Consider the following 15,287-nt stretch of genomic DNA (forward strand, 5'->3'; position numbering starts at 1 on the left):
TGGGGCCGAATAAAGCTAATGACATTCCCATCAGCCTCAGCTATAGCTTTGACGAGCTACTGTTAGCGGGCTAACACGCTATGCTAAATTAGTGAACAAGGTACATAAACATTAGCACTGCTGCTGGCTGAATACTCTTGGTCTTATTAAGACATTTCTAAGGAGCATATTCTGTATATTTTTCAAATAGTTTGCTGCTTGAGTTGTAATTATCAACGACAAACGGTAAAGCGCCGGCTACAACAGGAAGTTAGCTTGCACTTGTTTCTATGATTAGCTATATTAGCTCAATATGGTGTCTTACTCAACACTTTCTACATCACATAAATACAAAAGATCTGGCATGCTGCAGACCAAACAACTAATTGAGAAATCAAGAAAAGACTCAATTAATTATATAATGACAATAGCCGTTAGCTGCCCAGACATCTTTACTACTGAAAACTATCTTTTTACTGGATGGTCTGTTGCTGTCACCTTAACTGTGACGTTGCGATCAGCATTTATACATTTCATGATGATTCTCTCTGAAGTCTGTTCTCAACCACAGTAAATGTATAATTACACTAAAAAATAACACATAATACATCTATTAATTCAGGAAACAAATGAAAATATTTCCATTTTTAGACCGGCATACGGTAGTGGAGTTGAGGCTTAGCAGTGTTAAAGGCTCAGCACGGCTGTTTTATTGTATGTGATGAGAAATGACGCCGTTTCAAGTCATAGAAAAACAGGATTTTATTCACAAGTCGTCTCAAAAGCAGCATAAGGAATAAACAGAAAGCAAATTATTCTCACGAAGCTGCCGTCTCAGCTGGCAGCGGGTACTCTGAGATAAAGTGCAGGTCTGTGTCCTCGGGGCTGTCAGACGGCATGTGGCAGCCGGAGTCTCTTGGGCAGTTGTTGGTATCCGTCTTTGTGTTTTCGCCGGGGGTCTCGGCCCCCTGATTGGCCTTGTTCTCCAACTGACTGTCAGCTGTGAAGCAGAGAAGAAGGGTTGGTTGGATGTTCGGTCCCCGAGTTGAATAGATGAGCAGTAAGTAATCCCTTACAGCTATTATTCCTGTGCATCAGGGCTCAGCGGCCTATCTGTGTGCTGCTCTATTCTCAGCTACACTCTTTGGGGTGATCCTGTTATCTTTAACCTCTTTAGCTGTGGCCCGGATACCCTCCCAGTCTTATCTGCTTGTCCCTTTTTCCTTTCTGGATCTAAGCGTCTCAGCGAATCATCTTACGGTCTTATCATGTCACAAAATGTGCGTGATGACACTCCTGTTCCTGCGTTCCCCATTACTCACGGCGCAGTTGCTGCAGGGAGCGGACAGCCGTGAGCAGCCGAAGCCGGTGCTCTGGATCCGTCACATTCAGCTCCGTCAGGTGATGCTCCCTCAGCCTCATCAAGTCCAACACTGTTTGGTAACCGTTCAGCTGTAGGGACGGGAAATGCTCCTGAGAAAGTGGGGGATACAAAATAAACCATTCAGAAGCTGGTATGGAAGATGAGTTTTGCTGCATCGAACTCTCAAAGTCAAAGTACCTCCATACTGAGGCGCCTCAACACTTCCTGGACGGTTGATTTCTGTCTCAGTCTGCGGCTTTGTGTCTCTGTGTGCGCATGAGGACTCTCCTCTGTCAGCACATCCACATAAATGAACTTGAAGTTTCCCGTTCTGCCGTTCAGCATGCCGGTCCATATTCCCATGGAGGGCTTGGCAATGATGTCGATCACATCTCCCACCTGGATAAAAGTTTACTTTTAGTTCCATTGCCTTTATTAGAGCACGTTCAAAACACATGAAATCTCACACAGAGAAGAGATGCTTTGCACCAGATTAGCTATAGATACTTTCCATTGGTTACTACTAATACAAGGAACACAAATACAAGATCAAAATGAAATTACTACAAAATGGTTTATTGCTTTCATATTTCTGTTCGCAGCCACAAAGACGAAATAGAGTAAAATGCTGATATTTTGAGGTAATATGACCATTAAGACTATTTTTCGGACTATTTTTCTTTCTTTCTTTTCATTCCTCTACTTTTCTTTCTTCTTACCGGTCACTCCGCTGCACACTTCATATCTAAACACTCATGCCACTTAACATACACTTTAACTTAAACACACGTGTCACATTAACATACACTTACATTAACGTTATCTGTTTGTCCGAGCACTTTATCTTATACTTGATTTAAATATCATTGCACTGTTGTTGTCGTTGATTGTTGATTGTCTTGTCTAACGTCATGTCTAATGTATGCACCTTCCGCCTAGAAAAAATCCTTGTTTGTGTAAATATTCCTGGCAAATAAACGGTTTCTGATTCTGATTCTGAATCTGACTAATTGATGGTATTCTGTGTTGCAGTATAAACTATGCATAGAGCAAGTTACCTGTAATGTAATGTAATGTGGTATGAAAGTTTAGTGGTATAATAACGAGTATAACAATCTAGAAAGAGGAGAAAGTCCACTAATGGGGAGTTGGAAGGGTGGATGGGTCCAACAATCACAGGACTTTCAACCAGGAGACATTTTGGAGTTGATGTTTTTAGATGAGTTTTCCGTACTTATGTGACTTTTACCCAACCATGATGTTTTTCTTCAACCTAACGAAGTGGGTTTTGCAAGTGGCCGTTATTAAAATGTGCATGTTGTGACGAATAAATCAACTCTTACCTCGAGTTTGAGGGATTCGGTGTCATACGGACTCGGCATGAAGTCCGTATGGACGGTTGCTCGGCCACAGAGCGGTCGTGTGCACAGCAGGTCGTCCTCCAGCCGCAGACTGTCTCTGTTACTGGAGCAGCCTGACCCACTGGTGACTCCACCTGGGGAACAGCACACCAACAATGAAGAGGTCGCTATTTGTCTAAGTGAGCTCGCCACGCGTCAATAATTAGTTGTTTGATTTGTCAGAGGTTGGTGTCGCTCCACAAATGAGTGCATCTACATGGCAGTAACGGGACACCTGAGTGAACAAGCAAAGGTTGCATAATTCATCAAGTGGTGGTGGGAAGAAAGGTCTTGACTGGGCCTGAAGGTGCTTACTTGAGGAGCTTTGTCCACTGTTGAGGCTGTAGAGGCTTTCCAGAGAGTTACTGGGCCGCCCGTGTCCTTTACTAAATGGTCGCCGACCAGCTTTCCTCTTCTCGGCTTCATTTTTCTGCGTGTTCCCAGCCTGCACAGTAAAAAAAACACACCACGAGTCACATTTTTTATCCGGCCTTATATGCTTTATGTTCCCTGCCATCCGTCATCTTCCACTTCAGGCAAACAAAAGAGGAAGCTAACCAACCAGAGAGCTGAGTCAGGGCCCAAAGCTGCCGTGTTTGATTCCTCATGCGACGGAGCGGCTCAATGTTCCGGTTCTGGGACACGCAGCTCCTCTGGCAAGCAAAACACTTAATCCTGCAAGGGTTGCCTGGCTTTTTATAGCTGAGACCTACAGGAGGTGTGTGGCGGGAATAATCCCCAGCTACCTGTGTTCAGCTTTTAACTTCCTCTTCCTGTACGGGGACCATGTTTGCATCAGCATCACCATCCGTGTGCGGCTTCTGGAGTTGGGGGTCGTGGATGGGCTGCACTTAAACTGCACAGGCATGCAGCTTATGAAACATATGATCTGATTTGATTGGGTTCTAGACAGTCAGGCAGGATCTTGTCAAGCGAGGGATGTCTGGGACTGCGTGCTGCATGCGTAAACCTGCGTTTTTCTAAAAGTAGCCTCAACAGTGTCGAGGACAACTTAACCAGCGACATATACACTCTGATCACATGTAACACAGTCACGGCCAGTGAACTGACATATTATGTCATGTAGTATATATATATATATATATATATATATATATATATAAATATATTATCGGATATGACCTCTTTCTCTGGGAATAGTCTAAGCAAGTTACATGAGGCCCTTTCCCCAGCAGCCATGTGGACGTGTCCTCACAGGGTAAACACAGGTGTGAATAATGTCGTGCCTTATGGCTCTGTTCCATGGAGGCATTCATTCATTCATTAATGTGATCATCTGTGTTCATCCTGCTATGACATGCCAAAAGGTCTGCTGGGAAAGGTGCCTGGAATGGTAAAAAAAACAAAACATGTGCTTAATAGAAATAACTAATGTCGCCAGTGATGACAATAAGCAATGAATTCCTATTTATCACTGTTAAGACTTAGTAAGTATTTAATAATCATAATTAATCATCTATCTGATGAGGGTACAAAACACACTGGCAGTCATATGCAAATACATGTTAATAGTACTGAATGACAAACAGCTGGCATGCCTACTATATGATCAGATATTTTGGAAAACGTAGACGTAGAAAAATAACAAACTAGAGCAGGGCCTGGCGGTCGTTCGCCTCATCACTTCATTCATGGTTCAGCTTAGCATGAATCTATAGATGGCCTACAGGAGTTTGTGCTTTCTCTGATTGTGTTTCACACCCTTATTCTTCCTATTATGAATTGCAAACGTCCGTAATGTGGGTCGCTGGATGTCATTTTACGTCTTCAAAGGAAGAAACAAAGACATTTGACGAGCTCTGCAGTTTCCTCTCACTACATACAGCCGGTTCAACTTCCTCCTGCATTTGCCGCACAGCCCCATGAGCTTTTATTTAGTGAGTAAATCACTGTCTTTGGGGTGTTTCCACTGTGACTTGTGTCCATATTGTTGTGTGACACATCATTTGTTTTTTAACCAGGTCAACCAGATAAGGCGGCAGAGCGCGTCGCATCTGTCAGTCCCCTGTTCTGCGTCAAGCGCTGCTTTTAACAGATCTCGTGTCAAAAATGTAAAAGCGGCCCTTTGATTGATAGTTTGCGGTGTGGCAGGCAGGTGTGTGGCTGACAGCTGTCTGCTTGGAAACAGATGTTTCATTAGGCGCGAACCACAGCAAACGCATGGTGCCACGATCCCAAAAGCGGTCGCATTAATACAAGCTGTGCAGAGTGCGTGACATACAGTGATGGATGGCGGCGTTTGCTCCGCCGAGGCCTCCGCGTGCTTCCTGCCGCCGTGGGAGAAGGTCTCCGCCTCGCTCCTCTGCAGCCTTGGTGTGCTCGGGTCGCCTTTCTGCTCCTGCGTTGGCTTTGGAAACAAAGCACACTGTGAATACACGGCCACTCTGTGCATTAAAATCTGATTTACATGGTGCGGAGGACGTTCCCAGATGGAGGATGTCACTCTTACCGCAGCGCCTCCATTATCCGATGGCTTGGTTAGAGGGGAGGGCTGTGTGGAAGCGTCAAATCTCCCCAATATGGTCAACTGTTTGGGCGAGAGAGCGATTAACATGTGTGTTTTCCTGGTGACAGATGGGCACATTATCAGCCTGTGTGTGTGTGTGTGTGTGTGTGACCCCACAACACAAACAGTTTGTGTTTATTCCCTGTTCATGATCTGTGTTCTGAATTAGGTTAAACCTTGGCAGCTACGGAGTTGTGTGTCTTTTAAATCAAAATACTCAGGCTTATATTTGAGTGATATTGTCGCGCTGATCTTGTGTGAAGATCTTTTTCCTTCCTATGAGCCGCTAATGGGAGACCGGGAGTCATTATTGTTTGCCATTAGCTTCAGTTTAGCGGCCCACAGAGCATCTGTTACACTAACTCTTGGCTCATTCCCAACATTGACCGTTAGTGAACTGATATTTTACTATGACTCATATTTACTCTGACCTGCCTAATGAGAGTTTGCCGTTTTGGTGGTATTATTAAATATATATGACACAAATATATAACACATTAGCTGTGCTTACGGAGGGCGAACAGGAAACTAACCGTTAATATGTCCTGAATACTTGATACGCAATAAAAAAGCATTAGCTGGAAGTTTCAATTACAGTTCAGTTGGTCTAAATGTTCCCCAAAGAGCTCTGAGGTGCAATTAGAAAGTCAGGCCATGCAAAGCCAACTTTAATGATACTTCAGAGATCCTCTGGGAGCAGGCTGCAGCAACAGAGGGACGTCCTATACGGAGCTTCATGTTGGTTCGCCTTTATTCGTTTGAACACCCAGGTCAGACGTCAGGAAATGTGTTGGTCTGCTCTATTCCACCAAACCTCAACAGGAAGAACGGTTGACATTGAAATAAAGATTTGTAGCAGAACCAGATGGAGTGAAAGGCTCAAGGAACAATAACCTCCACCATGTTTCAAGAGGAAGCCACTTAAAGGGCCAGTGTAGCATTTAGGGGGATTTATCAGTATAAATGGAATATACATATTTTTTTGTATAATCATCTGAAATGAAGAATGAGTGTGTTATTGTTGGATTAGAATGAGCCCTTCAAAGTTAACACCGTTCTCACATCTGTCTGTTAAGTATACTGCAAGGCAATAGCAAGCAAGCCGCCGCTTAGCTTAGCTTAGCATAAAGATTGGAATTTTCTTTGTCTAAGGGTAACAAAATCCATCTGCCGACCTACCATTTCCCAATAGATCCAACTATTCCTTTTAAGATGCTAGATTTTGTGGTTCATTTAGTTGATCTCATTTCCTGGCGGTGATGTCACTGAGGTATGTCTTACCGTGTTCTGCGGGAGCGGCCGATCCGTGATGGAGCGCATCATTTCCGGAGGAGACAGATCAGACTGTTTGCTGTCCAGTTCCTGGATCAAACTCTCAAAGCGGTCCCACTCCGTCGTCCGGGGCAGCGACAACGTGCCGCCGCACACCGACGGCTCGTGTCGGGGTTGTCGACAGGTGTGGTAGAAGGGAGGCCAGGGCTGCGGACACTCAAACGGGTTCCACTGATAGTGTCCAAGCTGTGGACTCCAAAGCCCTTCCTCCTCTGAATCTTCATGGACGTCTCTGGTCCGCTGCTGTTGCCGCTGTGGTGATGGCGTCGCCGTGGAGGGCTGGTCCTCTGCTCTCTTCCCCAGGCCGATGCAGGTTAGCACTGGATTGTTGTTACTCGACACATCTGCCAAGTGAAGATTAGCAGAAGGTATTGATTCAACGCAGCTTCCTGAGCAGGTTGAAGAGCATCATCCGCAATGACTCACCGCTATTCTCCGAGGTCCTCTTCCCTCTCCCAGCTCCACTCTGATGGGCCTTCTTTGTTTGCAGCAGGTTCTGTAGCCTCTTTAGTCTTCCTGTGGTGTGTATTGATTCTGCTGTGTCAGCTGCAGTTTCACCGCCCTGCAATAAAGAAACAATATGAGCCTTCAATGCACTGAACACACATTCAGCACTAACTGCATGTAATGGAGAAGAAAAACTAACTCAGTAAGATGCTGCTTACACATCGGTTCATCAGTATTAAAGGAGACACATCATTTCCAGCTTCATATTTGGGTTTCTACTAGAACATGTTTACATGTTAATGTAAAAAAAAAAAACATTATATGTCTCGTACTGTCTCTCTGATATTTTGTATTCAATCTCTCTCAGAATCGCACTGTGCCTGTCACTTTAAGGCTCCTCCCCCAAAAAGCCCAGTCTGATATATAAACAGCTTATTCTATGGTAATGAAAACACAACGATGCCTATTATTAGGTGAATATACAGGGAAGGAAACATGCTGAATTATATTATATTCCATTTCTGCCAATAGATCCCTTTTATTGCTACATACTGATCCTTTAGTTTCTCTGTGGATTGAGCATTTTGATATTTGCGCAGTATCTAAATTGCACCTAGACAGGCTTTATAATTTAAAAAAAAGACACTCTCACTTTCTACAATATGGGATCTTTAACAATTTGACACTTTAACTTTTCAAACTTTTCAAGTTTGTTTTGGCTGATGACCTCTCTGTACGTTTACCTCAGTAAGATTTTGAGTGCAGTACTTGTACGTGAGTATTTCCTATTTCCACCACTAAAATATTGCATGCCTTAACATTTAACAATGATGGCAGAGCTAAACCTTCAGAAACACGCTGTGTTCCCTGTCCATGCTCAGACAAAAAGTCACCTTATCACACTGGCACCGCCCTATCATGTTGTTCTCTCCGTGGAGGAGATTGCTGTCCTGTCCCCCTCTCAACTATCAGCCGCTGGCATGAAAAGCACCAAACAGTACAAAATCCAGAAGAACACAGGGCAGATATAAAAGGGCCTTATAAGAGGAGATCCAAGATTACGAAGCAGATCAAAGTGAACTGGGGATCTGATTTGGCTGACTTACAAACGACCTCCCTGCTATAGATTCAGTTTTCCCCTCTGCAACTCCTATACCACACGAGCACCAAGCGAGCTAACTTTGAAGCATCGGTCAGATTACTCTCCTCACGCATTGAAACAAAGGTAGATTTTTATTTAGATAATATAGAGTGTCTGTTCTACGCTCTTCTATATCATCGTACTCTAGCCCTTTGGAGGGTTCAGCCTGCCCTAAGAGGACAGTGCTGTGGTCTTACCTGAGCGGGTGCATCGGTCTGCGTCCCGTGAGAGTTCAGCTCCTTCTCTCGGTCGTCTGGTGTCAACATGCCGCTCGGACACGGAGCGTTACACATCTCTGTAGGGTCAATCCACACAGGTCAGACCATGCCTCCATGTGTGCAGGCGTGAGTGAGTGAGTGTACACCTCTCTGTCTGTCCACCGCGAATTGATCATATCTCTCAAAACACTTTAATTGTTTTATTTTGATACTACCATTGACTGTATGCTGACTCCTCACTCTTGGACGGTGTGTTTGGCTAACTGCTAACAAGCTAACGGCACGACCCGTCTCAACACTGCTATATCTCTGCAACTCAGTCAGCTTTGGGAGTTTAATATAGTTTTTTGGCAAGATTATAATATGTGTATTATGGCAAGATTGTATGAAGTGTATTCTACTACAACTTTGAGGCGATTGCTTGCATACATGGTTGCTTGATGTTGAGTTTGAATGTGTGTTTTACCACATGTTACAGCTCATTTTATAGTAGTTTTGCACGGTGTGTTTAGTACTCGCTAGCGGAACTACCAGGACACACTGCTGTACTTCTCTACGCGGGCAGACAGTTTGATGAGTTTAAATTTGTATTTAGTAAGATTGTATGATGTGTTTTTGACTCAATTGCAGCCAATTTATGACTAGACTGGGGGGTTAACCAACTGTGGGCTGTGTTCATTCATTCACACCATCAGCAGTGGTCGCTGCAGACACTCCTGGCGGAGATCTGCGGAGTGCACCTTTCTAGTTCATATAACATATAAATGACATCAGCATTGATCCTTCAGCTGTCGTACACGAGGCATTCTCTGATATGCTACAACTGTTTCTTTACTCTAGTTTCCATCTTCAGTGCACCATGGTGTGTTAGTAGAAGCACTTTGTTTTTGATGTCTTTACCTCTGCTGTGATGAAAAAGGTCCTTCTTGTATCCTGAGGACATCCAGCAGGTACAGCTCCTGTCTTTGTCTGCAACAAACAAGGTGGAGCGGAGGGAAAAGCAGTTGACAAGTGCTCTCATTGTAACCGCATCCAGGAAGGTTCAACATAATGTGAGATCAATATGAGCCTGAAGTTACTTCTGCATAAAGCCTGAAAGAAAATCATTGAAAATATGAACTTCATGGAGTGTGAACATTTTGTACCAACCTAATGTTTCATCGTTCGAGGGTAATGTCGGCGTACATGACCTAAAATGACAAATGATAATGACATATATTGTAATTTCCTCATGGGAAATAAGTTCATTCCGATGAGTAAAAATACAAACAAAAATAGAAAAAATCTAAAGAAATGCCTTCTTTAAAAATATCCATGAGCTAACAAAACTCACATACCTTCTGTTATTCCTCTTTACTTTTATTGAACTCTGAGGTCGGCCCTTGGGGGAACAAAGACAGACACATCTTACAGGATGGCAAAATCAGAACGAAAGAAATAATTGGATGCACAAGCATTTAGTCAGCTGATGTGGACACTGGTACTGTTGTAGCTGAGACGTGTTTACCCAAGCTGGCAGAGACACTAGTGAATGGGAAAAAGGTAAATACCCTTGTATAGCACTTCTCTAGTCTTCCGACCACTCAAATGATGTCATCATTCACCCATTCACACACTGATGGGAGGGGCTACCATGCCAGATGCCACCTGCCCATCAGAGCATGAACTAATCATTCAAACCCATTCATACCAATGCCGGAGCAATTTGAGGCTACATGACCAAGGACACACCGGGCCTTGAACCACCGATCCTCTGAGCGAAGGGCGACCCTGCTCTATCACCGAGCCACAGTCGCCCCCGTATAGGCAGAACTATATCAGGAACTATTGGGTGGAAATGTGGTACAAACATCCAGGAAGCCTTTTTATTTGGCATTCTAGGCAACCATCACGCTAACATGCTATCACGGTAAACATTACAGCTTAGCATCAGCGTGTTAGAGTGTCATTTAGTTCAGAGAGCCTCACAGAACGCTGTCAGTACTGTTTCCTTTGCTGTGCAGAATCCAGCAACGCACAATAATATGGGAAGAGAAGATTCTCGTCTTAGAGAGGGGATCTGTAACCATGAGCGTGACTCATCATCACCACTGCTGCAGCTCTTTGTGGCTCTCTTACTGGTTTCCAGAGGTTGACCCCTGGTTGTGCAGAGCAGCCTTTCATCCGGCACCACACAGACACTCTTTGTGCAGCCAGTAAGTGATCATCTGAGCAGTGTCACAAGCCTCCAAACGCCAATTTCCAATTGATTTGAATGTTTAGAGTGTTGAGTCTGAATGAAACATATAGATAATAAACTTACGGAGCCGATGGCTGGATCTGAGCCGCCCCATTCCAGCTTATTACACCTGTGGAGAGAAGGGCTGCACTGGTACTTGGGCGGGACTTCCTTGGGTGTTTGTCCGTAGGGCGGTTCATACATGCTTTCTGTGGAGCCGTCCTGAGAGAAAGGAGAACACAGTCTGCATGGTGACAGAAGCCAGCTTAAGTACTACAGCACACTGATTGGCTGCGTTCAAACGTTCCCACTAAAAGTCTCCTGTTGCTGAGGATCAACTAGACTAGAGGATGCAATGCAAAATCAATTGAAAGCTTTACATCAAGGAGAGACGAGCAGGTCGTCTAATCTAACCGCCCGGCAGCTACACTGGTGTAATTATTCTGCGTTCGCAGCTTGTCACTCAAAAATGCTCAATCATTGTTCAATGCACTTTTGTTTTTCATTTCATCCGTCTGAAGGTGTACGGGTCAGCAGTCTGGCCCTGTGAGGAGGAGATGCTGGATGATGTATTATTTAAGAAGTAATGAAGCTTAGTGGAGGTCGGTTCTCTCTCTCTTACAGACATCAGCTGGTCCTTCACTCTTTCAGTTCAACCACAGATTTTGCCACGATCTCTGTGAGCGAATCACATCGTTACTGTCAAACTTTTAAACTTTTTCCTTTCTGCTGCGTCCATCCACATCTCCCTTCATCCCTTCATCCTTCTCCTCCACCACCAATCACCATCGCCTCTATGTGAAATGATTGGTTTGTGTCATGGAAAGAAGTTTACAACACACATGTGTTTAAGGCTCTTCTGATATATGATATTTGAGTGGGCTAAATATTTTTTTTCCATGCTGATTTTCACATATTATGAAAATATTTGATACACATATTATATTTACACCGTTTTTCAGATCCGTTATGTAACCGCTGACATAAATCTGTCACGGTTTGTGTTTTCCAGGTGAGCAGAACTTCTCCTGTTGTGACATTGTGTCCCGGTTGTGTTGCTCTAGAGGAGTTACCTGAGAGTAAAGCCCCAAAGCCCTGAGTGGAAGAGGAGTAAGTGTATTAACAGCCGCAGCTATAAATTGCCTCCAATAATCAAATTGAACGCATGCGGCCACGTGAAATCAGAATCAATAACTTCTTTTAAATCACTTCTTAAAACCCATTTTTATAGAAATGCTTTTAAGTGATGTCGTCCTTTTATGATTTATTATGCAGTTCTTTTGTTCCCCTGTTTTTGTTTGTATATTTAATTTATGTGTTTGTTTGTTTTCTACTCCATTTGCTCTTTTTGGTTATTAGTTGGGTTTTGTTGTATTCATTGCCTTTATGGTATGGTTCTTTTTGTTTACCGGTATTTAAGTTATGTGTATGCTTTGCTTCTCTGTAGAGAACTTTGTAAACTTTGTTTTTAAAGGTGCTATATGAATAAAGTTATTATTATTAGTAGTATTATTAACTCATAAGAAATTAAAGAATTAGTACTTGTGCACACGAGGCAGAGTTAGAAAGCTGTTACATTGCTGGAGAATGTGTCACATGGACAGGATTACCATTACAAAATAAAATAATGAACAAATAAAAGTAGGTTATATATTACAGCTGTATTGTGTCTAATGCGAGACAACGCAGGAGGCTCCATAAGGGACACGATGAGTCTGAAGAGGGAGACTAGTGGTCTGTCCCGGTCCCTGGAGACCTCCAGGTCCTTCAACAACAACAACATCACATCTCCCACAGCGGGACGCTCCGGCTGCGGGGAACCAAAACAAGCTTCTCCGGATACAATCCTTAAAACAGTAACATAATGAAAAGATATATCTCACCAGTGTGAAGCAGAACAGGTTCATGTCTGAAGGTCCGTGCCAGAAGAGACAATGGAGCCAAGTGGAGACAAGCTGCCGCGCTGTGGCCTCTCTGGGGTGCGTAAAAACACACTTTCACGCACCGCCACCCTCCCGCTCAAACGAGCACACACACACACACACCATGTGACGCAGAGGCGCTCGCAGCCCCCCCCCCCCCCCCCCCCCCTCCCCCTTCAGGCCTATAATCCTAGTTTCAAATCCCTCGCGTAATCCAATAGACGCGGTGAGCCTCACTGTCCAACACGGGAGAGAAACAACAAGACAATGACGGCCATGTGTCCAGAGCGATCACGACCTGCAGGAGATCAGCAGAGGCCAGACTCCTGGTGGAGCACTACTTTGCATCCAAACAATACACGTCCCCTGAGGCTTGGTCCCACATGTCTGCACGTATGGAGCCAAGGTGTCATAATGCAGCTCCTAATCAGTCCAGGAATACTTTTAATCCTCCAGCCTCACTGCTTCTGGTTGGACAGGTGCAGCTAATGCATGGCAGCATATATAGGAAGACTGGGGGAAAAAACATCAATGAGACATGACGTCATCCCACAGTTGTACAGTGATGCTGCAGAAACGTGTGTCAGTGTGAGTGAGTGGTACAGTCCCATAGATCTGTCAATGCAAAGCTCTCAGCTCTCAGTTATTCTTGACTTCTGAAAGCAACAATATCTCCATCATTATCGGTAATCTCTTCTTGAAAAAGCCCCCCATGTCTGTCCCGGTCCAGTCGTCGTCTCCTCCTCCCGCTGTCTGTCTCCTTGCCTCTCATGCAGATGAAGACCTTTCATGTTGTTGTGATCGGAGCTCGGCTACAGAATTGGGTCAGAGAATGAGAGCCATATTTCTGTGCTAATAAGAAGCACAGAGGCTAACAGTGACACTCACATTTGCATCTCTGTGTTCACCGCAGCGAGGATTTATTTTTAATTTACATGCATGGATGTCAATCAAATCTCACATTTCCATTCGTGAGATTAAAGGGCTTTATTGCATTGCGCTTTCAAAGACTCAAAAAGGATGATTTTTCTTCAAAGGGAAAAATGGAAGCTGCAGTGGCTGAGATACCTGGACTCATGGTCTGTGTGTGTGTGTGTGTGTGTGTGTGTGTGTGTGTGTGTGTGTGTGTGTGATCATTTTTCAGACTCTGGAGAGCTTGTTCGCCGAGTCTTTTTTCAACCTTTTCCAGCAATGCACCTCACGGAGTGGCCCTTTAAGGATACCTCTGAAATTAAATTAGCACATGCATTCTTCTCCAACAGATTTCCATATTATAGTTTTTAAATGATTATTTCTCATATGCTGATATAGATGCATCCAAACTCTTTGTGGACGTATTAGTTGTGTGTGTTTTTTGTCAATGGTCAGTTCACTGAGAGGGAAAGACTCTGCAGGAAGGCCCTGCATGCACCACACTCACCCAGTCACACACTGGTATGACTGGAAGCGACCCAGTACAACCACAGTCTGATCTGCTGAACACTGAGGGGATTAAATGCTTTGCTCAAGGGCACCTCAGCAGTAGCAGGGCTGCAACCTCTACCGTTCACTTAATCCCACCATACACACACTGGGTCATATGGCTTCCCTCACAGTCCTCTAAGTAGCTATTAGTGCTGCAGCGCATGGACATGCTCATGCTATGGATGAACATCTATCTGTCATGCTGCTGCAGAACATCTGTCCCAGTCTGAGCTCAGCTTCTGTGACACAGAGCTCATGTGGAAGTCCTGCGCTGTTGTTGCACATTTAGTGTTGGGGAATCTTTTTGAAAAAAACCCTGCTGACATCGGTGAAAATGATTAAATAAAGATAAACTGAAGATGAGCAACGCTTGTGGACTGGCACCACCTCGAGCACCTTTAGCATTTTGAGCGTCACCATCTTGTATTTTTTTTTTACAACCAAACGCTGAACATTTTTAGGTGACAAACATGTTACAATTAATTTTCACGAACTGAAAACACTGTGAAAAGGTTAAAGTTCAATGCTCTAAAAGCGTCCCCTGCTTTATGGTCGGTTTGACTCTAAATGAACATCATGCTGTATTGAAGAAGACTTGAAACTAGAGATTGAGACATAAACTCATGTTTACAATGTTTACTGAGGGAATAAATCAAGAGAAGTAGAGTCATTGATATATACTTCTATACAACCAGAGGAGTCGCCCCCTGGTGGTCAGGAGAGAGAATGCAGCTTGAAGACATGAAGCATATACTTCTATACAACCAGCGGAGTCGCCCTCTGGTGGTCAAGAGAGAGAATGCAGCTTTAAGACATGAAGCATATGTTTCTATACAACCAGAGGAGTCGCCCTCTGGTGGTCAGGAGAGAGAATGCAGCTTTAAGACATGAAGCATATGTTTCTATACAACCAGAGGAGTCGCCCTCTGGTGGTCAGGAGAGAGAATGCAGCTTTAAGACATGAAGCATATGCTTCTATACAACCAGAGGAGTCGCCCTCTGGTGGTCAGGAGAGAGAATGCAGCTTTAAGACATGAAGCATATGCTTCTATACAACCAGAGGAGTCGCCCTCTGGTGGTCAAGAGAGAGAATGCAGCTTTAACACATAGAGAGAGGATGCAGGTTAAAGACATGAAGCATATACTTCTATACAACCAGAGGAGTCGCCCTCTGGTGGTCAAGAGAGAGAATGCAGCTTTAAGACATGAAGCATATACTTCTATACAACCAGAGGAGTCGCCCTCTGGTGGTCAGGAGAGAGAATGCAGCTTTAAC

This window comes from Taurulus bubalis (genome assembly GCF_910589615.1).
Source record: "Taurulus bubalis genome assembly, chromosome: 2".
Classification (NCBI taxonomy): domain Eukaryota; kingdom Metazoa; phylum Chordata; class Actinopteri; order Perciformes; family Cottidae; genus Taurulus; species Taurulus bubalis.